This window comes from Bufo bufo, chromosome 6 (assembly GCF_905171765.1).
Source record: "Bufo bufo chromosome 6, aBufBuf1.1, whole genome shotgun sequence".
NCBI lineage: Eukaryota > Metazoa > Chordata > Amphibia > Anura > Bufonidae > Bufo > Bufo bufo.
Window position 1 is genome coordinate 22,183,987 of NC_053394.1, and position 25,789 is coordinate 22,209,775.

At 51.6% G+C, this 25,789-nt stretch overlaps 1 long non-coding RNA gene across 1 annotated transcript; it reads left to right on the top strand.

Annotated features, from left to right (window-relative positions):
- Positions 1 to 465: 465 nt before the first annotated feature.
- On the top strand, positions 466 to 25,504 carry LOC121006067. The gene is made up of 3 exons (XR_005780015.1): positions 466 to 476; positions 12,108 to 12,113; positions 25,388 to 25,504. It is a non-coding gene; the product is annotated as an uncharacterized LOC121006067 (long non-coding RNA).
- Positions 25,505 to 25,789: the final 285 nt, after the last annotated feature.

The following is a 25,789-nucleotide window of genomic DNA, read 5'->3' on the forward strand; positions in this document are numbered from 1 at the left end:
CTGTGCCACACAATGTACAGTATACCTCTACACTGTGTAGTCTGTTCTATAAACACCATTGTTTTGTGGCGGCGGACAGAAAATAATCTGGAAGTGCCCCTCCCGAGACCAGGCTCTGGATCCGCCACTGGTCTGGACCGCTCACAGGAGTGTACATTTCTTCTAAACTGTAATCCATATTCTCTGACCTGCAGAAATCAGTGCTCGCTCGGTAACAACTAACAGGCAGTGCCTGTAGGCTCTAGCCTGGCCCTGTTACCGAAGCTAGCCGAGTGGTGTAAGGTTAAGGTACTAGTAGAGATGAGCTGCCGCTTAATCCTGATTTAAAGTTAGTTACTACAGGATATGGATTACAGTTTAGAAATGTCAAATGTACACACTGTGAATGGCGGGGAGGGAGATCTGTGGATGACACTGTTATAGGGAGGGAGATCTGTGGATGACACTTTTATGGAGGGTGAAATGGGGATGACACTGTCATGGGGTGGATCTGTGGATGACACATATAGCATAAGATGCTATATACTGTATGTGTCATCCACAGATCCCCCCCATAGCAGTGTCATCCACAGATCCCCCTCCCTATAAAAGTGTCATCCACAGGCTACTAGGACATGTTGATATCTGAGTGATATATATATTTTTTAAAACCACAGACAGCAGGACTTTTCTTCCCTGTTGCGGTTTTAGGTATTGGGTAAAGTATCGCAGCATTTCTAAGCATACTGTCACGGCGGGGAGTGGGGGAAACCACCCACCGTGCGGTGTCAAAGGGTAAAAGGGGATCAGCCTGGCCAAAAGGAGTAATAAGGGAGCAGGTCACCTCCTACAGCTTCCCTAATCCTCTCCCTGACTCCTCACCGTATGAGCGGACCCCGATGGTAGGACGACTCATACTCAGGATTCCTAGAAACTCTAAGGCTGGGTTCACACTTGAGCGAATTTGATATGCGCGTTTAACGCGCATTTTTGTCGCGCGTTTTTGTGCACGTTTTTGTCCATAGTGAACGCACGTATTACGCGCGTTTGTGTGATTGACAGCAGTGTCCTATGGCCGCAAACGCGTGACAAAACGCCCCAAAGAAGCTCAAAAACTTTTTTGAGCGTAGGGCGTTTTTCAGCGCGTTCAAACGCGCTGTAAAACGCTCAAGTGAGAACCAGGGCCATAGGGAAGCATTGGTTTTCATGTGTTGAGCGTTTTACAGCGCGTTTGAACGCGCTGTAAAACGCTCAAGTGTGAACCCAGCCTCAGTCGCCCTGGTAATCCCTCACCAAGGAGCAGGGAAGAGACGACCTGTTTATCCCAGTAATGGAGGAACAGGAGTCTCTATCTGAGGCCAGGCTGCAAGGAGAGGGGAACACATACAGCTATAGAGATGGCAGGTAAGCGAAACCCATAACACACTTACCTGCCACAGACACACTGACTGGAACCCGTGCACAAGTGCTGGTGTCCACACCAACAGTAAAGGACACAGCACACACCACAAACCACACAGGGACCCAGGACAGCCATAGCTGCAATAAACATGAGGCAGGGGAATGTCTAGTAAACATGATAGGGTTATTGGTTACTTACTCAGGGCCTTCCATAACTTCCCCTTTTTCCACCTCCAAGTACCATCCCAATAAAACACCACACACTTTGCTTGGATTAAATCGGCCACAGCAGCCGTTTTATTAATAAAATAAATACATCCATAAATAACAATAACATTAAATTAACATTAACCCCTGACGAGGGAGATCGTAGAAGCCCCAAAATGTTACCATCCACAAGAAGCCAACCTGGCAACTCCATCTTGCCTCCAGCCGTAAGCACCAGCTCGGAGACACCAAGTGATGGATGCCTTCTCCAATTAACCAAGTACCTGAAACTATGAGAGTCCAGCCCCACCATTGAGGCCCTCCCATTTCCACTACCGTCATATACCACCAGCTTCTATGATCTCCCACCGCCACGACTGCCGCGACATATAACACTGTCCCGTACATTCCACCACCCCAAAACCTTAGGGCGGGAGGGAGGGAGTTTGCTTTCCACAAAATGGCACCGGCTGCCTGCCGGTCACCTCTATTTAACCCCTAACTCCTCCCATCTCATTACCCTAACCACACCTCTACCCAACAGTTTAACTCACTCCAACCCAGGCCCTTCCTACCAAAACCCATCATGACGGCCTCCCCTTACCTGGCGTCCTAGTCCGGCCTCTCTTGATAGGGTTATTGGTTACTTACTCAGGGCCTTCCATAACTTCCCCTTTTTCCACCTCCAAGTACCATCCCAATAAAACACCACACACTTTGCTTGGATTAAATCGGCCACAGCAGCCGTTTTATTAATAAAATAAATACATCCATAAATAACAATAACATTAAATTAACATTAACCCCTGACGAGGGAGATCGTAGAAGCCCCAAAATGTTACCATCCACAAGAAGCCAACCTGGCAACTCCATCTTGCCTCCAGCCGTAAGCACCAGCTCGGAGACACCAAGTGATGGATGCCTTCTCCAATTAACCAAGTACCTGAAACTATGAGAGTCCAGCCCCACCATTGAGGCCCTCCCATTTCCACTACCGTCATATACCACCAGCTTCTATGATCTCCCACCGCCAACAACGCGCAGCTTGAACCCTACTACCACCCTCAAGCCTGCGCGTTCCTCCACAAACACAAGGCCCGTTCAATTCCATTCTGCAAACCAAGCGCCCACAGATCAATGCCCACCGCATTCAGGTGAACACCATCCGACCTCCAAAAACCACCGCTCCCCGCCTCCAGATCCGCATGCCGAACCGCCACTGCTCCATTCCGTGCCATAAACCTTCCAATAGCCCTATTTACCTTAACCCTGGCCTTGTTGATCCACTCCACCGAACGCGCCTCCCTCCATGTCTTCCGAGCCACAATGTCGGACCAGACAATCACCATACCCGGAAACAAAGACCACAACCTCAAAATGTCAAACTTCACATCCTTGATAAGTTCCCGACAGGGTCTAACCCCCAAGTCATTACCCCCGACATGCAACACTAAAATGTCTGGGGCTCGATCCAACCTCACAAAATGGTGCACCTCCCTCATCACACTTCCCCACAACATACCCCTACTACCCAGCCACCGCAGCACCGCCTCGTTCCTGCTGAAACCCAGCTGACGCCCCTCCGGACGCACATCAGCCCGCAGCGCACCCCAGAAAACAAATGAATGCCCCATAATCCACACCAACACCGCACCTGCAATACAAACAAAGAAAATTAATGCCATCACTCAGCTTACCAACTTCCCAAACGAACATAGGATTTAAAACGCGAAGATTCCCATCTCCCAATTTTTTTTAATCACCTCCTCGCCCAAACCTAACCTCGCCGCCTCCGTAGCAGCCCCAATCCTGAAGGAATGACCCGTAAAAAGCTTAGAGTCCATTCCCAACTCCCCCAAACATTTTTTAAACACTGCCACGAACTGAAAACGCGACAGAAACGATCCGTCCTCATGCCTCAACATGGGCCCCATATTCCCAAAACTTACACCCTCCCGGTACTCCCTCAAGCAACGCACCGGGCACAACCCACAACCTGGAACCCCAAACAGTGACACGCTACACCCCTTACCTTCCCTATCCGTCTTAGACACCCGTATCCGCACTACCACTCTGTCACCATACAAATTCACATCCCCCCAACACAAACTCCCTGCCCTATTAATACTAGGACACACCAACTCACCCAACCGAAAAACCCCAAAAAACGCTAGCGAAAAGGCCAATCTAAACAACCTTACCTCACTCATTGACCGACAAATCACGCCCACCTGCTCCCCTATCTTCAATAATAGAGCAAATGAAACCGGCCGCCTCTGATCAGCAATTCGCTTCCCCCTCCTACAACCCTTCAACACCTGCCTCGCCAAAAAGGTTTTTGTAACATCAGGTAGGCCTCTAAGCTTAAAACCAAAAGCCAAACCTGCCATAACTCGATTCACCTGCGCAACCGACCTCCCTAGTTCAGCTAAATGCCCCAAGAACAAAACCAACGGAACCTCACCATCTTCGACCCCCACCCCTAGCTCAGTACACCACCCCTCCCACTCAATCCAGGCCTTACCGTATGCCGCCCATGTACCAGCGCTCAAAGACTCCCTCAACAGCCCCGCTACTGTACCTCCAAGAGCTCCCACAGGGACTCCGGACACACCAACCCGACCGCCTCCGCCTCCGGGGCGAGTTGCCGAAAACGCTCCCACTGCAAACGAGAAAGAGAGTCAGCCACACCGTTATCAACCCCTGGCACATGCACAGCCACAACCCAAGCATTAATTTCCAAGCAACACAACACTAAATGCTGCAATAACTTAACCACCGGGGGAGAAGAAGCCGTCAACCTATTAATAGCCTGCACCACTCCAAGGTTGTCGCAATGGAAACGAACCTTCCTATCACGAAACCTATCCCTCCAGAGCACCACTGCCAAAACAATTGGAAACAATTCAAGCAAAGCCACATTGCGGACCCAACCCCTCAACACCCAAGATTCTGGCCACTGACCCGCACACCACTGTCCATTACAGAAAACCCGGAAACCAACCCCCCCTGCTGCATCCGAATACAAATCAAAGTCAAAGCTATCCACCACCTCCCCCAACACCAATGTCCTGCCATTGAAATCCTTCAAAAACTTGTCCCAAACCACCAAATCCCCTTTTAACTCCCGCCCCAATCGAATAAAATGATGTGGGGCAACCCCCCCCCCCGGTAGCAGCCGCCAATCTCCTGCAAAATATCCGCCCCATTGGCATAATCCGACATGCAAAATTCAACTTGCCCAATAAAGACTGCAAATCTCGCAGTCGAATCTTGGGCGCCCTCAGTGCACTACCTACCACCCCCCTCAGGTCCTGAACCTTCTCCTCAGGCAACCGACACGCCATCTTAACTGTGTCAATAACAATACCCAAAAAACTCAACTCCGTCGTGGGTCCAACCGTCTTCTCTGCCGCCAACGGCACCCCAAACAAGTCAAAAACATACTGCAACGTGGACAACAACAATGAACAAACTCGTGACTCCGCCGGACCCAAGCATACAAAATCATCAAGATAATGTATCAGCGACACACACCCCGACACATCCTTAACTACCCATTCCAAGAAAGAACTGAATGTTTCAAAGAATGCACAAGACACCGAGCACCCCATTGGCAAACACCTGTCCACAAAATACCCCCCGTCCCAGAAACAACCTAACAAGTGTAAACTATCTGGATTAACAGGCAACAAACGGAATGCCGCCTCAATGTCCGTTTTTGCCAACAAGGCCCCAGGCCCCAACCTACGTACCCAACCTACCGCCGCATCAAACGAGGTATAGACCACCGAACAAAGTTCGGGATCAATACAGTCATTGACCGACGCCCCCTTTGGGAAAGACAAGTGATGAATAAGCCGAAACTTGTTCGGCTCCTTCTTAGGCACCACCCCCAAAGGGGAAACCCTCAAATCCTCCCACGGCAAGTCACCAAACGGCCCATCCATCCTCCCCAACGCTACCTCCTTAGCCAGCTTCTCCGATACAACCTCCTTGTGCTCTAAGGCTGACCGCAAATTCTTCCTGACCCCACACCCCTGTTCCGCCGGGCGAGACGGAATACTAAAACCCTCCGTAAACCCCTTCCGCAAAAATTCTGCCGCCCCCTTGTCCGGGTATCTATCTAGGTACCCCACCATCACGGCCACCCGCACCGGCGTCCGGCCCTTTTGCACCAGCCTCACTTCCCTTCTGCCTTGCCCCCCTAAAACAACGGCTGGCCCCGTGTCCACCACCGCAGGAAGAACACTCGTGCTTAAACTTGCACTTAGGCCCAAACTTGCAACTCCCCTCATTGAAGAGAAAGCACAATCCTTTGGCCGCTGCTGTTGCAAATCCCGACTGACTTGACCCCCCTTGCTCCCCCCGAAAGGGCTGCCCAGCCTGTACCGGCGCCATTACCTTCATCCATAACCCTATGTCCTTATGGTCCCACCGCATACTCTGGCGGACCGCTTTTCTCTGACGAAACTGCTCGTCGTATCTCAACCACCCAGAACCCCCATAAACCCTATACGCCTCCCCAATCGCATCCAAGTAACAAAAAAGTGCAGAACAACTGTCCGGCGCCCTTTCCCCAATCACGCTAGCCAAAATGGCGAAGGCCTGCAGCCAGTTAGCAAACGTGCGCGGTATCAGTCTATAACGCCGCTTCTCCTCCTCCTCCCTTTTTGACCCGTCCCGCTTTGCTAAATCCAGATTGAAACGCTCCAGGGGAAGCAGCGAAAATATATCCACGTACTCCCCTTGGCAAATCCGATCCCTGACTTCCTGTTTTAAGTGCGCACCTAGTGGGCCTTCAAAGCACACATAAACCTCCCCCTTAGCAGCATCATCCACCCACGGCCTATCATCGTCACCCCCTGCCTGCGTCTGCACCGACACGGAAGCTGCCGCTGCAATACCTGAGCCCCTTGTCTCCACTCCCCCAACAGGCCCAACACCCCAAGCCTGCATCGGCCCCCCGCCTGACACACCACTCCCAGAATCCACACCAGCTAACCCACACAATAATCTCCCCAAACCCGCCATCATATCTTTCTGTCCCCCTCCTAAACCACCCAGCCCAGAACCCTGCGCCAGCGCAAGAAAAGCTCCCAATGCCGCCTCACCTGGCTGCCGGGGCGCTGTGAACCCCGCAGCTGGAATTCCTGACTCCTGACGTAGTGACCCCGCCGTCACTGGAACGACCACTCCAGACGCCACTCTCCCGCTCGGACCGGGCATCCCAGCATCCTCCACGCTGGATGCGCTGTGCGGCGAAAACGACTCCTCCTCCTCATCTTCAGCGCGGGCAGGACCAGCGGAATGCTGTCCGTCATGCTGCTGAGGCCTGTGCACTCCACCTCGCTCCTGGTGCACAGCCTCGCGACCCCTGCTGCTGCTGCTGCCTCTCCCACGTCGAGCAGCCCTCCCCCCCCCCGCCTGGAGAGGGGAGCCTGCAGTACCAGCTCCTGCTTCCCTGTCGTACGCTGCCGGAGATGGAGCACTTGCCGCCCCGCCCCTCGCTGGGCCCCGCCGAACAACTGGATTCCTCCCGCGCCGGGAGGACCTGGAGGGAGTCTGCACATTGGCCCCCCGGCGCGGAGGGTCCCGCAAGGGGCTCCTAACACGGCGCCGGACCCTGGGGGTATCCTCTGGGCTCAGGCGCGCCGGCGGCCGGACCCGCCGCTGACCCCCCCTGCAACAGGCTGGCTACCTGTCCTTGTAGCCACTCCGGACCTCTGACCTCCGCTGCTGCTCTCAGCTGCTGCAACATCTCCTCCACCTGCGACATGGTAAGCTGCTCCCTAGTTTGCTTTCCACAAAATGGCACCGGCTGCCTGCCGGTCACCTCTATTTAACCCCTAACTCCTCCCATCTCATTACCCTAACCACACCTCTACCCACCAGTTTAACTCACTCCAACCCAGGCCCTTCCTACCAAAACCCATCATGACGGCCTCCCCTTACCTGGCGTCCTAGTCCGGCCTCTCTTGACACCAAACACCAGCAGACATGTAACACCAAAATAGACATACAAACACCCTGAACATAACCCACTCCATACAAATAGGGACAGGATGGGAAGGAGACACCGGGATGACATTGATGACCACAAGGGGGGCCCTCACTGGACAGATGGCACAACCAGACAAGGAGCTTAACTCCAGCACACACCAAGGCTGGAGTACAACTGACTCCTGACCTAAAGCCACAGGTATAAGAAGCACAAGTGACCACATCCAGCAAGGTTGTTAACCCTTACATCACCAGACAGGGGAAGGAAGCCACTTAAAGGGGAAGTGCACACACAAGCATACCAAACCACGTAACCACCGGCAACAGCATGAGTGGCAACCATGTCACGACAATCACCCAGAAGGCCGGGACACTGCCACCGCATGCCGCGGGCAACCGCAAGTGTAGCAACAATGTCACAGCGCACACCAAAGGCCGTGACACATACTTGTGTAAATGTATCGTTGTTATAGCTGCCCCACCTACTTTTGTCCTGGCCCCCAGTGTGCCCCCCCCCCCCCCAAAATTTGAAAGCTAGAGACGCCACTGCTTATGGTAGCGCCGGGCCTGGTCTCATTTATTTGATTTGAACAACTTTCTGCAGTGTAAACTGCACACCGTAAAGCTGAGATTTCTAAAATTCTATTCATCACTTAGCTACGCCTATATCTGGCCGCGCTAGGTAAGAATTGCAGCTGATCAGATGACAGAAGCATTCCTCAGAATATAAATCAACAGTCTGTGTAGGCAATAAAAGAGCGGAGAATGCTGACAGCAGTGTAATACAAGATACAGCTTGTGACGTATGTACACAGAGCCTCTGCCAGCAAAACCCTGAAAAAGCCATACGGCGTGGGAACAAGCCCTAAGTGTAAGGGCTTGTTCACACAACCGTATGGCTTTTTCAGTGTTTTGCGGGCCGTTTTTAACGAATCCGTTTTTCCATTTTTTGTTTCAGTTGTGTTTCCGGTTCCATTTCGTTTTTCCGTTCCATTTTTCCGTATGACATATACAGCATACAGTAATTTCATAGAGAAAATTGGGCTGGGCTTGAAATTTTCAATAGATGGTTCCGCAAAAAACGGAACGGATACGGAAGACATACATTACGTATGCGTTCTGGTTTTTTTGTGGACCCAGTAACTTGAATAGAGCCACGGAACGTGATTTGCAGGCAATAATAGGACATGTTCTATCTTTAAACGGAACGGAAAAACGGAAATACGAAAACGGAATGCATACGGAGTACCGTATTTTTCGCCCTATAAGACGCACCGGCCTATAAGACGCACCTAGGTTTGGAACTAATGGTGGTCTGTGGATGACGGACACTGTTATGGGGGGGGATCTGTGGATGACGGACACTGTTATGGGGGATCTGTGGATGACGGACACTGTTATGGGGGGATCTGTGGATGACGGACACTGTTATGGGGGGATCTGTGGATGACGGACACTTATGGGGGGGGGATCTGTGGATGACGGACACTTATGGGGGGGATCTGTGGATGACGGACACTTATGGGGGGGATCTGTGGATGACGGACACTTATGGGGGATCTGTGGATGACGGACACTTATGGGGGGATCTGTGGATGACGGACACTTATGGGGGGATCTGTGGATGACGGACACTTATGGGGGGATCTGTGGATGACGGACACTTATGGGGGGATCTGTGGATGACGGACACTTATGGTGGGATCTGTGGATGACGGACACTTATGGTGGGATCTGTGGATGACGGACACTTATGGGGGGATCTGTGGATGACGGACACTTATGGGGGGATCTGTGGATGATGGACACTTATGGGGGGGATCTGTGGATGACGGACACTGTTACAGGGGGGGGGATCTGTGGCTGCCACTGTTATATATGTGCCATCCACAGACCCCCCACCCCATAACAGTGACATCCACAGATTCCGTGTGCCGCCCCCCCCCATACAAATATAAAATGTATTATTGAATTAAAAGTTATTAAACATGCCCCCCTCACTCCTAATAGTACCGTATATCCGAATTTCTTCTGTATAATGCCGGCAGGCGGGCCGGGCGGCCGGCGCGTCCCTCAGTGACGTCACTTGTCTGCGCCGCCTGCTTCATTCATAAAGGAGGCGGCGCAGGCACGTGACATCAGGGAGTTACGCTGCCGCCCGCCCAGCCCGCCTGCCGGCATTATACAGAAGAAATTAGGATATACGGTACTATTAGGAGTGAGGGGGGCATGTTTAATAACTTTTAATTCAATAATACATTTTATATTAGTATACCGGAGCGGTGGGGCGAGGCTATAGTACAGTGACCGCACCGCCCCACCGCTATTGCCGGCCCCCAGCTCCTCCTCCCAGTCCCTCCCCCGGCCCCCGCTCCGTACATCGCGTCCAGCGATGTAAACCTGTCAGCATTCGCCCCATAAGACGCAGGGGCATTTCCTCCCATTTTTGTGGAAGAAAAAGTGCGTCTTATGGGGCGAAAAATACGGTACATTCCGTATTTTTTGCGGAACCATTAAAATGAATGGTTCCGCATACGGACCGTATACGGAACTCAAAAAACGTCCCTTATACGGAACGCTAAAAACGTTTGTGTGAATGAGCCCTAATGTAAATATACAGTGACTCCACCAGCAGAGCACACAGCTCGCTAAGGATGCAGGTTGGTCAGTTTAAAAAAAATAAAAAAAAGTAGTTGACACATCTCAGTTACCTTGGAAGGTTGATTATTTTCATTAATTTTGGCAACACTGAGTATTCCGCGCGGCTGCGATGATGCGTGAGTTGAACGTATTGCACCCGCACTGAATACCAACCCATTCATTTCTATGGGGCTGTTCACATGAGCGGTGATTTTCACGCATCACTTGTGCGTTGCGTGAAAATCGCAGCATGCTCTATATTCTGCATTTTTCACGCAACGCAGGCCCCATAGAGGTAAATGGGGTTGCGTGAAAATTGCAAGCATCCGCAAGCAAGTGCGGATGCGGTGCGATTTTCACGCACGGTTGCTAGGAGATGATCGGGATGGAGACCTGATCATTATTATTATTTTCCCTTATAACATAGTTATAAGGGAAAATAATAGCATTCTGAATACAGAATGCATAGTAAACTAGCGCTGGAGGGGTTAAAAAAAAAAATAATAATAAGAATTTACCTCACCTTAGTCCACTTGATACGCAGCCGGCATCTCCTTCTGTATTCTTTCTTTAGGACCTGGGTAAAGGACCTTTGATGACGTCACTCCGGTCATCACATGGTACGTCACATGATCTTTTACCATGGTGATGGATCATGTGATGACCGAAGTGACGTCATCAAAAGTCCTTTACCCAGGTCCTAAAGAAAGAATACAGAAGGAGATGGCGGCTGCGCTATCAAGTGGACTAAGGTGAGTTAAATTATTATTATTTTTTTTTAACCCCTCCAGCGCTATTTTACTTTGCATTCTGTATTCAGAATGCTATTATTTTCCCTTATAACCATGTTATAAGGGAAAATAATACAATCTACAGAACACCGATCCCAAGCCTGAACTTCTGTGAAGAAGTTCGGGTTTGGGTACCAAACATGCGTGATTTTTCTCACGCGAGTGCAAAACGCATTACAATGTTTTGCACTCGCGCGGAAAAATCGCGGGTGTTCCCGCAACGCCCGTGTGAAAGAGGCCTTAAAGAGGACCTTTCACTAGAATAAAAAATCTTAACTAAGCATACAGACATGGAGAGCGGCGCCCAGGGATCTCCCTGCACTTACTATTATCCCCGGGCACCGCTCCGTTCTCCCGTTATAGCCTCCGGTATCTTCATAGTTAGGCTCCACCCAGGGGAACCTCCAGGCGTCTCATTCTCCCAGGCTGTAGCGCTGGCCAATCGCAGCGCTCAGCTCATAGCCTGAGAGAAAAAAAAGCCTGAAGTTCTGTAGTGCAGTCTGACACTTCAGCTGTTAGTATGGCTGTAAAGCCGATCCGGGCCGGTTCTTATTGGGAGCAGCCAAAGAGCAGGGTGGGTGGCTGTTCCCCACGGTTCCAGGCCGGGTTTTGGCTGGGATATAAAAACCCAGCCAGCACGTTCAGCTGGGAAATTATCCTCCATGACAGAGAAGCTGTGGAGTCTGTGTCTTGAGACACTGAGGCCATCTATTTGTGAGAGCCACATGCTGGGGAAACAGGCCTCTAAAGCCTGCTATGGACTGCGGGTGGAAATCTGCTGACCAGGTGAAGGCTTTTTGCACTGTGGACTTTGTGTGGTGTGAACAAGCACCAAAACTGAACACCGTTACTTTTGGCTTGTTTTTTTTCTATTTGTGAATAAACACTGAACTTTGCTTTACAACCTTGTTTTTGCCTCTGTGCTGTGTCCGCTTACCCTGCCTACCAGAGCGAATCCCCACGGCAGTTTTATTAAAGGCTGTCCGTGCCGTTCCGCAAAGTCTTTACCTTCATATTAGAGGCCCACATTTCACATTCCAATCTGGTTTAAGCTTTCCATATACATTACAAAGCTATTTTCTGAAGAAAACTGTCCCTATATATTTGTCAACGTTTATCTGATGTCTGCATCCAGCTTAAAGAGCTGTTATTTCCATATTGTAAAGTGATTGCATATTAACCCTTTTAAGACCAGCATTTTAGCATTTTCGTTTTTCAATCCCTGCCTTGCCGGAGCCATAACTTTTTTTTAAATTATTTATATTTTTTTTTGTTCAAATAGACTTGTACTTTCTAATGGCACCATTGGATATTGCATAGGATGTAGAAGGAAATTCCCCCACATTTTTATGGGTTTTGTTTTTATGGCATTCGGTATGCAGTAAAATTGAAATGTGTTCTTTATTCTCCAGGTTAGTCTGTTTATGGTGATACCATATTTGTGTGTGTGTGTATATATATATATATATATATATATATATATATATATATATATATATTTGTGGTCAAGGCTCCGGGGGAAGTGTTGGGAAGAGGGTGTGCACTGGACATGGTAGGACCTAACCTTGGCTAGTGGTGTGCCTTTAGCCACGTGACGCGGGTAGCCAAAAAAGGGGGCTAACCCAGGGAGTCTGAGCTGAGTGAAGCTGGAAAAGAGGGAGGGTCGGGTGGGGCACTGTGCGATGCCGACACCAGAGGGAGGGCGTGAGCCGGCTAAATACCCTATGCCCCTCCCACAAATGCAGGCTGGAAATCCAGCCTGCTATACTTGTGGTCAAGGCTCCGGGGGAAGTGTTGGGAAGAGGGTGTGCACTGGACACGGTAGGACTTAACCTTGGCTAGTGGTGTGCCTTTAGCCACGTGACGCGGGTAGCCAAAAAAGGGGGCAAAACATGAATTTTAGGCAGTTTATTATTTGTAGATTACAAAACCAGACTGGAAAAAGCTTTGGCAATCTCGACCCGTGGATGAGGGATGTAACGGGAAAAACAGGAAGATTGCCATCGTCCCATCTTCCGTATGACGTGAGCGGGGACGCCATGTTTGGAGGCTGCCGATGCGGCCCCGATCCTGAAGGAGTGTCCGGAAATGGAAGCAGCGTGGAACCCCAGACCCGAAGCTATGGAACGAATGTGCCTGATGAACTGCGCGGACGTCAATGACAGCACGGGAAAAGGCAGTAGGGGGCTATCGGGAGTTCTGTCATGGAGAGTGGAGAGCAGCTGATTGAACACGGACACTGGGCACCAAGGATTGAACGACTTAAAGTATTCGATCTGTACCGGTGGACCGACTTGGGAGGTTTTGGAGGAAGGAAGAGAGAAAGTGAAGTGGTCTAAACTATGGAGGAGCTGGCTGATAACCGGCCCTGGATTCCGGGCTGAGGTGCAGCAGAATTCCCCCGGCCTGAGAAACCCATAGAAGCTGAGGTAGAGAGCGGCTTTGAGGATCGAACTTCTGAAAGGGCCAAAGGGATTACCATCTAGGGCGGCAGAAATTTTTTGGAATAATTCCCCTGTGACTGGTTGTCTGGAGGGAAGGGCAGGGGAAGAGAGCTTCTGAATGCCCCTCAAAACCGCTTTGACCGCCTGGGAGGAAAAGAAGGAGGTATGACTAGGGTGACTGATCATGTGGTGGTGCTGGATGCCCGCTAAATAAAGTCTGATGGTATTGTGGGACAGATGGAGCTCCTTGTGGCAGTATGCCAGGAAAGCCAGGACGAAGGAGACTCTGTCCCTGTCCCCCCTGGGGTGAAGGTGGGCAAACCGCCTGAAGGTGTTCCACCCTGTTAAATAGTTCCGGGCAGAATTAGCCGAGAGAGACTCGCGGATGAGACCGTGGGCTGCGGAAACGTACTCCTCTAGTCCATGATCAGGGCTTCGAACCCCGGAGGGTTGATCCCGACTCTCCGAGCTCCTGGCATGACCTGGAAAAACATATTAAAGTTTAAACGGGACAGAGCATCAGCTGCGGTATTTTTCCTGCCCTCTATGTGCCTGCAAATGATGCGGAAGTTGTTTTGCAGGGACAGCCAGGTGAGCCTGCGAACCAGACGCATGACCTTGGGGGAGCTGGACCTACCCCTGGCGAGGATGTCAACAACCGCCTGGTTGTCAGTCATGAAGCACACTGGCCTGTTACTCCATGACTGACCCCAGACAAGAGCGGCTGCGACGATGGGGTAGACCTCGAGCAGGGGGGAAGACCTGGCAGCCTCCTGGTCTGAGGAGATCTGCGTGGGCCAAGGACCCGCAAACCATTGATCCCCGCAGATGGCCCCGAAACCGAGGGAAGCAGCAGCATCGGAGAATACCAAGGGAGATGCCTCGTTCCACTGAGGAACGAAGAGGGAGATGCCATTCCAGCTGGACAAAAACAAGGACCACATGGCCAGATCCGCCAGCGCGTCACGCCCGAGGTGGATGAGGGCATGCCGATCTGAGGCTGCTGGGAGGAGTCTGAGTAGGCCGGCGGTGAAAGACCTGCCCTGGGGCATGATCCTGGCGGCAAAGTTGAAAGACCCCAATAAAGACTGGAGTTCCAACTTTGACACCGTGCGGGTGCCCACGAGCCTGGCCACGGAGTCCTTTAACCTGTTTAATTTGTCCAGGGGAAGGCTGGCCTCCATTCTGATAGTGTCCAGGGTGATGCCCAGAAAGGTGATTACCCTGGAGGGGCCCTCGACCTTAGCTGAAGCCACCGGAACATTGAGGCGGCTGAACAGGCTGAGGAGGCTGTCCAACCTGTCCGGGGCGTGTTCGGCCTGCTCGATGAGCAAGAAGTCATCCAGGTAATGGATGACCCTCGGACAGTGGGCATGATTGACCAAGAGCCAATGCAGTGCTTGGGCGAACTGGTCAAAGAGCCAGGGACTGCTCTTTGACCCGAACGTCAAGCGGGTGGCAAAGTAATATTTTGCCCTCCATTTGAGGCCGTAGAACTTCCACAGATGAGGCAGGATGGGCAGCAACTTGAAGGCATCAGCAATGTCCGCTTTTGACAACCAAGCTCCTGCCCCGACCTGTAAAATGAGCTCCACGGCCTCGTCCAGGGACGAGTACTGCATAGAGAACTCGTCCGACGGGACCAGGGAATTCAGGCTGGGGGTGCTGGATGCATGAGGAGCAGACAAGTCATAAATTAATCTTTTTTTATTGGAAGATTTTTTGGACACCAGACCTATGGGGCTGACCCGGTACAAAGGGAAAGGGGATTCTGCAAAAGGACCGATCATAAAGCCCTTCTGTAACTCCGCCTCCAGCAGAGCGTCCACCGCCCCGGGATCCGCCAGAGAGGAGAGGAGGTTGGGGCACTCATGAGTGACCTGCGGAAGGGTGACTAGCCCGGTATGGAAACCCTCCGAGAACCCCTGTGAGAGAAACTGGACAAAACTGGGGTCATGATGTTGTTGGAGAAGGGAGAGTAACAGGTCAACATTGACCCCGCCTAGTCATGAGCGTTTAGCCGTGCGTTGGGAACAGGAGGACTGAGGATGGGCCCTGAAACAGATGGTGCAGATGTGCAAAGCCTTGCATTTATCATAACTGCAAGAACCCAGGTTGAAGTTGTTGCATAGCTGATTCTTCCCTAAGAAGGTGATGGGACGGCCGAGCTTGTCCGTGGTGGGGTTGGGTTTCTGCGCCCCTGAGCTGGACGTTGGCCTGGCAGGAGATGGGTTGGTGACATGGGGGCACCAATCAGAAGAATGGAGGACTGATTGGCAACCGGCACAGGCTGGGGATTTTTGCCCGGCGAAGTGCCTGCAAAAAATCTCCATGTCCAACACTGCCCAGTTGGTGACATGCTGGTGCTGGAGGAAAGCCGCTGCAGCTTTGGCAGAGAAAGACCGGTGGTACTCGTAGAAGACGGTACCGCCATATCTGTAACCCAGCTCGGTGACCTTGTACATGTATGTGTCCAATTCTACCCTGCGGTGGGGATGAATGGAGCACACTATGTCCCGGTACAGGCTGAAGGTCAGCATAAACTCGGGGATGGACAGCTTCTTGTTGAGGCGGACGTCTCTAGACCTCAGCACCACCGACACATCACCGCAGGCGATTGTCCGGTTTTCGACCGTATCATGGGTGGAGATTAGGATGGCGGCCAAATTGATATCCTTTCCCACCAGGATATCCCGCCTGATGTTCTCTGAAACGAAGAACGCTGGGGCGATGTCGGGAGAGGCCAGACCTGTACCTGGGACGTTGGCCTGGGAAGTAGAAGGCACGGCTTCGGCCTCTGGCGGAGGAGGAGGCGTAGCCATCTTGCTCTCGACGGCCTGGAGCCTGGAGTCGATGTGTGACATCGAAGATGCCATGTTGTTGATGGTCGCATGGAGTTGGGTCAGGGAGAGCTGAATGGTCGACATGGAGACCAGATCTTCGGAGGCTCCGGGTGGTTCAGAAGCCCTGGGAGATTCAGGGAAGAGCAGATGATACAGTTCTGCCTTCCGTGCCGATGCCGAATGGCGGATCCCTTTTTTCTTCAGTTCCGCGAGCATCCTGGGGATGGTCCAATGCCTGTAAGATGCGCGGCTGGCTGCTTCCGAGACCGCTGACTCAGGGATGGACAGTGAGTCCTCAATATCCGAGACGTGCGACATGTTGCCCGAAGAAAACCGGACCCTGTGGAAGGATCTGACGTGAATTGACAACCCCTCGTGCAACCCCAAAAATATTTTATTTTTATTTTTTTCTTACCTGGAGCCTCAGAAAGTTTAGGATGGAAAAAGTTAGGAAACCTGGAATCGAACAAAAAACTCGGAAGCCCGCGGAGAGAGTGAACTTCCCTCCCTGCGAATCTGGGATTGGTAAGTGAGGAAAAAAATTTTTATTTTTTTTTTATTTATTTTTTTACTGGTACCTGCGGGGAGATGTACCCCAACATCTGCTGACAAGACGAAACTTACGTGATGATGAAACAGGAAGAAAACGAACCCTGGAGGTGGCAGGCCGAAAACGCAAGAAATCCTGAACGATATCAGGCGATGGGAGGACAACCTGAAAGAAAACACGAAAAAACCGAGCGGCCTGAGCGTGTCAGGTAGTGAGGAAAAGGACCTGACGTGAACAAGTGAACGAATACGCCGGGCCCTGAACAAACCGAGAGCCGAGACGCGTCTGGAAACGAGGCCCCAACTGGCTGCCAGCATGGAGTTGACCAGTGCGGCAGGCAGTGAGGAGACATGACTCGTGCGTGCTGGCAAATGGCGAGCAACGGGCCCCAAGCGTGATAGATAAAGAAACCTGAACTGACCGTGATATGTACACCTGGGGAAGAAGAAAGATGCAACAGGACAGTAAGAAGGAAAGAAAGACGTGGAGTAAGAAGGCGAGCCCAAGAAATGACCCTGAAAAAGATAAAAAGACACCAACAGGACTGACCGGACGGGACATGAACCAAACGTAACAGGAGGGAGGACATGATGAAGGCTTGACCAGCAAGAGGACATGACGAGGGCCTGAACGTATCAGGCAGAAAAACCAGAAGCAGAAAACCCGAACGTATCAGGCAGACAGACATGAAAAAACTGAAAACCTGAACGTATCAGGCAGACAGTGACGAAGATGGAAACCTGAACGTATCAGGTAGACGGACATGAAAACGGAAACCTGGACGTATCAGGCAAACAGACACGCAAAAAAGAAACCTGAACGTATCAGGCCGAAGACACAAAGAACCTCCTGAACGTATCAGGCAGGAAAACGTGGAGCCAATCCTGGACACATCGGAAAAAACACTAGAACGGATCAGGAGGGAGTACATGATGAAAGCAAAACCCCGGACGTATGAGGCAACCGGACCTGAACGTATCAGGTGATTGGACAGGCAGTGAGCCTGGACGTGTCGGGCGAGACCCCGAAAAGGAACCTGAAAGTATCAGGCTACAGGATACGGAGAGAACCATATTAATACAAGACAGGAAGAGAAGACCACCTGGACATCCTTGGAGAAAAAAACATGGCGACCAGGTACAATAGAAAACAGGTGAGAGAAAACAGAACATATCTGCACAGCCTTTTTTTTTTTTTTTCTCAGGGGCGAAACCGCGGCGTGCCTAGCAACCGGCCCATGCGGCTGCTCCCGGAACGCCCGGCCGCACCGCAAGACCGAGCCGCCCGGCCACGGCATCCCCGCAACATGTCCGCCCAAGCGTATTCTGGGCTTTTCATGTAACACTTCATTGAAAACACATGTGGGGCATGAAAAATGTGGTCAGGGAACCAGGAGTGGGCGTGGTATGCCTTCCATATTGGAGCCCAAGATTAGGGGTTCCCCCTGGGTGCCCCACGGTGGAGCGCAGGGAGGTTGGGAATATGGGAGGCTTCCTTATGACTGAAGCGACGTGTGGAACGCCGATGCGTTCCACCGTGGAAGTGGTGGAGCTCCGGGAGATGGGCGGAATGCCGATGCGTTCCACCGTGGAACGCATCGGGGAAGTCGTGGAGTGGCGTCCCCGCGTCCCCGTCTGCCGCCCCCCCAAGGCCTGGACAAGGAGGAGGAATCAGCCCGGGGGAAGGGGGAGACGCGCGGGACCCCCCGCGATGCGACGTTCGGAGCAATGGCTTGCTGTGGAGGAGACTGGACGCGGGGAACATGAAGCAGCCAGTTCCGGTGTGCCCCAGCTGAATCTTGCCCCAGCGCTGCCTGAGCGGACCGCACCAAGTGTCCCGTCTCCTGCTGCACCGCTCCCCCGCCGTCCACGCCAGAGATGCGCGCTCCCCCAGACCGGGCGCGACGGCCGGGGCCGCACGGAGTTTAGATGGCGCGGTCAGAGGAGCGCAGCAGAGGAGACGCGGAGGTGGGGGAAGCGGAGGTGGGCGGCCGGAGATGGAGTGCGGCGGCGAAGCCCGGAGTAACTTACCCAGAAGGAGCGCCGCCCGGGAGGAACGTACCGCCGCAGCGTCTGCCTCGTCAGTCTAGCCGGAACCGGAAGTCGCACTCGAATGACGTCGCCGTAACACGAGATGCACTGTGCGATGCCGACACCAGAGGGAGGGCGTGAGCCGGCTAAATACCCTATGCCCCTCCCACAAATGCAGGCTGGAAATCCAGCCTGCTATACATATATATATATATATATATATATATATATATATATATATATATATTATATTATTTTTTTTGTGTTTGAATACTGAAAAAAGTAAACTTTTGAAAAAAGGCCCCTCCCCTCCCCACCCCCTCTCTCCAGTGTTCTTCCTGTCCCTACTGGGATAGGGGGAGTGAGACAAACTCCCTCCTAGTAAGTTACGTAGGGAATGGGGCGAGTCTGGTCGGGAGGTGCTTACCTCTCCTCTTTCAAACTCCTGCAGCCCCTTAACCAGCACCCCTCTGAGAAGTGGTCCCCTGGTTTAGTCCCCGGTACCTTTTCTGAAGATGGCCGCAAGGATCGGGGACGCCGAAGCCGCTTCTCCCTTCCGGAGCTCTGGGCTCGGCAGCGGCTCCTACGCTCCCCTGCGCACGCTAGGCCTGGATTGCTGAGCGCTCCCACGTGACCGGAAGCCAGCACGCGTCACCGGAAGTGTCATGGCGGCGCGCATCGGCATGCTGGAGATCTTCTGCATCAGGAGGTCTCGCATGTCTAGGGGGTTGACTCTTCCTAGGAATGAGTCCCCCCGTGAAGAGCAGGAGGAGGCGGAGCCAGGCGGCGACGGGCGGACCGGTAAGTAAAGAACCTATTTAAATGTCTGGCAACCTGGTGCGGTTGCATCACGGAGGTCCAGGCGTCTAACAAGCAGGAGACTTGCTCAGACACCCCCATGTCCAGGCCACTGTAATTAGCAACTTTTATGTGCTTAGACAGGGGTTTTTATGGGAATCTTTGACTCTAAATGTAGTCTTTATTCCGTTTTCCCTTAGACTACAAAAGAGTCAGGGCACAAATCACATGGAGACCCTAAAAAGAAGGGAAGAAAGTGTACGACCTGACAAACAAGGCTTCTGGAGCCATATAAAAAACAATTATGCCCAGAATGCCTTTCCAAAATTCTTAAGGATGAGCGGTCATCTCTACTCTCGAGCTATTGTAAGAGAGGAGGTGCAGGCGGAAACCTCAGGCCAGAACCCAGACCCAGTACCACCTCCCCCCCCCCCTCCAAAAGAGCCAGGATCCAGTTAGACTCTGATTCAGAGGAAGAGAGATTATGTGCTTCAGATGAAATGGAAGATGAGGACTCGGTGTCCTATCCTCAGGAGGAACAAAGGAGATATTTCTTTTCATCCGAGGATCTAGACCCCCTACTCACCGCCATTAGGCAGACCATGGCTATTGAGGAGGAGGAGGAACAGGCACGCTCCGTTGAAGACGAAATGTTTGGGGGCCTTAAAGTCAGGAAAAGGAAGGTCTTCCCAGTAAATAAAAATTTAAAAGACCTCATTTCAGAAGAATGGGCAGATGGAGAAAAGAAGCTCTTCATTCCCAGAGAATTTAAAAACAGACTGCGCTTTGATCCAAAGGACACTAATCTCTGGGACGAGGCCCCAAAAGTAGATGTCCAGGTGGCCAAGGTAGTAAAAAAGACCTCAATCCCGTTTGAGGATTCGTCGCAGCTGAGGGATCCCATGGATCGGAAGTTGGATGGTCTACTGAAAAAATCCTGGGAGTCAGGGGCGGCTGCAATTAACACTAACATTGCTGCCACTTCAGCTTCCAGAGCCTTAGTCCTATGGATAAATCAATTAGAGAATCACCTCAGAGGTAAGACATCCCGGGAAGAGATCCTAGAGTCACTCCATTTGCTAAAGATTGCCTCAAGTTTCCTGGCTGACGCTTCAGCTGAATCTATTAGATTTGCAGCTAAATCACAGTCTCAGACTACCGCTGCTAGACGTGCCCTCTGGCTCAAGTCCTGGTCTGGGGATGTAGCGTCTAGAAACAGACTCTGCTCCATACCATTTTCTGGTTCTTTCATGTTCGGCCCAGTCTTGGACTCTATACTCCAAAATGCGGCTGATAACAAAACAGGGTTTCCTGAAGAAAGACCTAAAAAACCGCAGCCCTTTCGTAGAGCCTCTGGCCAGAGTCAGGCCAAGTCTTATAGAGGGCAAGGTAAATCAGGCCGTTGGAGCTACCCCAAGGGGGCAGGGGAAGTGGTTTCCTCTTCAACCCCAATACCAACACAGGGAAACCATGACGCCAGACCGGTAGTGGGGGGAGACTTCGTCACTTTTGGGAAAGTTGGAAGCGAGTTACCCACAATCAGTGGATCCTGGACTCCATCAGGGACGGCTTCAGGATAGATTTCAGAAGTCCTCCTCCACAAACCTTCCAGCTGACTTATTTTGAATCGCCTCTCCTCCAGCAACAGCTGCTGTCAGATGTACAAAAGCTTCTAGTTCTGGGAGCCATCACCCAGGTCCCTCCTCCCCAACATTTCACAGGACACTATTCAAGACAATTTTTTGTGAAGAAGCCAGACGGGTCGGTAAGGACGATCATCAATTTAAAATTTCTAAACAGGTGGGTGACCTACTACAGGTTCAAGATGGAATGAATAAGGTCCACTACTCCTTTGATCCTACCAGGTGCTCACCTTTGCACATTGGATCTCAAGCAGCGGCGTAACTACCGGGGAAGCAGCTGCTTCGGGGCCTGGGCTGCCAAGGGGGCCCGGCGCCCCGGCAGCATGTGTGACAGTTTATTTTCAAGTTAGTTAAATATTGATTCTTGTATTAATGTTCAGGGCCCCTTCACAGCAGCAGCGGCTGACCAGGCCCCCTCGCTAATGTGATCTAATCTTACTGTCTCCTAAAGTCTCCTGATGTGTCTGGGATTCAAACCCACAACCTCCAATGTATCAGAGGCAAATCATTTACCCACAACTGATTGAAAAAATATATACTGGCACCTGGGGGGGGGGGGGGTTTGGCACCTGATACTGGCACATGGGGGGGGGGGGGAGAGAGAGGCACCTGATACTGGCACATGGGGGGGGGGTTGGTACCTGATACTGGCACATGGGGGGGTTGGCACCTGATACTGGCACCGGGGGGGGGGGGAGGGAGAGGCACTTGATACTGGCACTTTTTGAGTGGGGGGGGGAGATGGCACTATGATACTGGGACATGGGAGGGAGGAGAGAGGCACTTGATACTGACACCTGGAGGGGGGGTTGGCACCTGATACTGGCACATGGGGGGGGGTTGGCACCTGATACTGGCACCTGGGGGGGGGGAGAGGCACCTGATACTGGCACATGGGGGGGGGGGGAGAGGGGTTGGCACCTGATACTGGCACATGGGGGGGGAGGGAGAGAGGCACTTGATACTGGCACTTTTTTTGTGGGGGGGGGAGATAGCACTATGATACTGGGACATGGGGGAGGAGAGGCACTTGATACTGGCATGTGGGGGGGGGTTGGCACTTGATACTGGCACATGGGTTGGTTTGGCACTGATACTGGCACATGGGGGGGAGAGAGGCACTTAATACTGGCACTTTTTTGGGGGGGGAGATGGCACTATGATACTGGGACATGGGGGGGTTTGGCACTATGATACTGGCACATGGGGGGTGGGAAGGAGAGAGGCACTTGATACTGGCACATTGGGGGGGAGATGGCACTATGATACTGGGACATGTGGGGGGGAGGAGAGAGGCACTTGATACTGGCACATGATGGGGGGGCATCTATGGGGACACTTACTGGCACATTATTGGGAGGCATTATGGGGGACACTAGGCCGGCAGCCTATCAGAGGCCGGACACTGAGGGACATCTACTGGGGCACTATATATGGGGCATTTTATACTGGTACATTATGGGGGGCACTAGCAGGAAGGGGGGAGAGGAGCACTATGGGGGAATTTACTGGGGGCACTATATAGGGGTATTTTATACTGGGACATTATGGGGGCACTATGGGGACATTAGCTCAACTGGGGGCATTACAAGGGGGTGTTTTTGCACTGTCACATTATAAGGAGAATTATCACTACTGGGGGGGGGGGCATGATAGTGGGCTTTATTACTCCCCCATCGTATGGCCCCCTAGTAGCAGCACCAGCCTCTCCCTGCTCTGCTATCCCTCTGCCCCTTCTCCAAATCCTTATTATGAAATCTTTCTCATTAGGATAAAGCACAACATCAGCTCCGCCGAGCCCCCGGCCAAGTGTTGAAGTGGTGTCCGAGATCCCCAAGGGTCAAGTAACTGTAAGTTTTCATATGAAATATGTTTATGTTATACACATATAGCATCCACTGTGCCCCACAATATACAGTACACCTCTACACTGTGCCCCACAATATACAGTATACCGCTACACTGTGCCAAAGGAGTAGGGTTTACACAGGAGGAGGGAGGTGCGAAGCGCGCTGGAGGGGCCCTTACAAATATTTGCTGTGGGGCCCAGTCACTTCTAGTTACGCCCCTGATCTCAAGGATGCGTACTACCACATCCCCATACATCTTCAACATCAATAGTATCTAAGGTTTGCGGTCAAGTACAAGGAGGAGAGTCTTCACTACCAATTTCAGTGCCTGCCGTTTGGGATTTCATCTGTCCCCCGTCTCTTCACAAAGATAGTATCGGAAATTATGGCCTATCTTCGCCAGAATTCGATTACAATTGTGCCCTACTTGGACGATTTTCTGCTGATAGCAGATTCAGTACAAAAGCTGGAGGGGGACATCCATCAGACTTTGGCCCTATTCAAAGATCTGGGGTGGATTGTGAACTATCAAAAATTGGACCTAGTACCAGACACGAGGAAAGAATTTCTGGGCACTCTCCTGGACACGAGGACACAGCACTCCTTTCTGCCGGAGAGGAAACAAATCAACATAAGAGAAAAGATGGAGTCGTTCAAAAGGAAGAGAACCCACTCAATCAGAGAAGCTATGCAGATCCTGGGACTGATGACCTCCTGTATTTCAATTATACCTTGGGCCCAGTTCCACTCCAGGACCCTCCAGGAGGCAGTATTGACAGCCTGGGACAGAGACCACCACTCTCTGAACTCCAAGATAAAATTGCCAGACAGAGTTCTGAAATCCCTGTCCTGGTGGATATAACCCGAGAATTTGGAGAAGGGGGTCCCGTGGAATATGACTCCAGCCATAACAGTTACCACGGATGCAAGTCTGAATGGCTGGGGGGGGGTATGTGTACCAACATCTCTTCCAAGGTTCTTGGGTGCTTCGGGACAGAATAAGGTCCTCAAATTACCGGGAACTGAAAGCTGTGCTGAAGACGCTGAGAGCAGCCAAGCACCTTCTCCAAGGTCAACACGTCAGGAGATTATCAGACAATATAACAGTATGTTATCTGAAGAGACAGGGTGGAACCAGATGCCCGCTCCTTCAAGATCTAGCAGATCAGATTTTCACATGGGCAGAGAGGGAAGTTCTGTCCATTTCAGCGACCCATTTAAAAGGTTTTCAGAACTCGAGAGCCGACTTCCTAAGCAGTCACAGAATCGACGCGGGGGAATGGAGCCTGAGCAAGCAAGTTTTCAAACAGATCTGCCAGGTATGGGGCCAACCAGAGATAGATCTCTTCGCGTCCAGGGAAAATTCACAGCTGGACTGTTTCTACTCTCAAAACTCCAGTGGCAGTAGATGCCCTAGCCCAGAGATGGGACATGAAACTGGCATATGCCTTTCCTCCTTTGCCCCTAATCCTGGCAGTCTTAAAGAAGATGAGGACCAGCTCTACCACTCTGATCCTAATTACGCCAGACTCGCCCAAAAGAGCCTGGTACCCTATCTTAAAGGAGATGTCAATCAGAGATCCGTTTCCCCTTCCATAAAGGAGAGACCTGTTAACACAAGGGCCTCTGGAGCATCCCAATCTCAACAAGCTGAGACTGACTGCCTGGATCCTGAGAGGCAGACCCTGAGGAAGAAGGGTCTCTCCGATCAGGTAATATCAACCCTGCAACAGGGCCGTAAACCAGTAACTTCGGCCATATATCTTAAAATATGGAAGAGATTATCATCTTGGCTAGCCCAAAATCACCCAGGGACTGAAAATCCGTCCGAGAGGGTTTGATATGGGTTTAAAACCTTGCACACTCAAGGTGCAGATCTCGGCCTTAAGTAGCTGATTAGACTTTCCCTTAGCAGAACACAGGTGGGTTAAGAGGTTCATCAGGGTAGTTTCCAGAATGCGGCCCACCTTAAGACGGATGGTTCCCACGTGGGACTTAAACGTAGTACTAAACAGCTTATGTGATTCTCCCTTCGAACCCATTGAGAATATATCTGACAAACTTCTATCCTTCAAGACGGTATATCTACTAGCTATCACTACTGCCCGTAGGATAGGCGAGATACAGGCCCTGTCAGTTAGGGAACCCTTTTTGAAGGTCCTAGATGATAGGATAGTTCTTAAATTGGATCATTCCTTTTTACCCAAGGTTGTCTCAGTGTTTCACAGAGAACAGGAGTTAATACTCCCTTCATTTTGTACCGCTCCCAAAAACATACAGGAGGAACGCTTCCACTGTCTGGATGTGAGAAGAGCAGTCCTCGCCTACATCAAGCGGACGAAACCTTGGAGAAAATCGCTAAACCTCTTCATCCAATTCGGTGGTAAAAACAAGGGATGCAAAGCCTCTAAAACCTCTTTAGCCTGCTGGATCAAGGAGACCATCAGGAAATGTTATAGACTGCAGAATTTGTCTTGCCCCATAGCTTTGAGGGCTCATTCCACCAGAGCCATGGCTGCAACCTGGGCAGAGAAAGCAGGAGCTTCCATTGATCAGATCTGCAAAGCAGCAACCTTGTCTTCCTCCACTACCTTTGTCAGACATTACAGA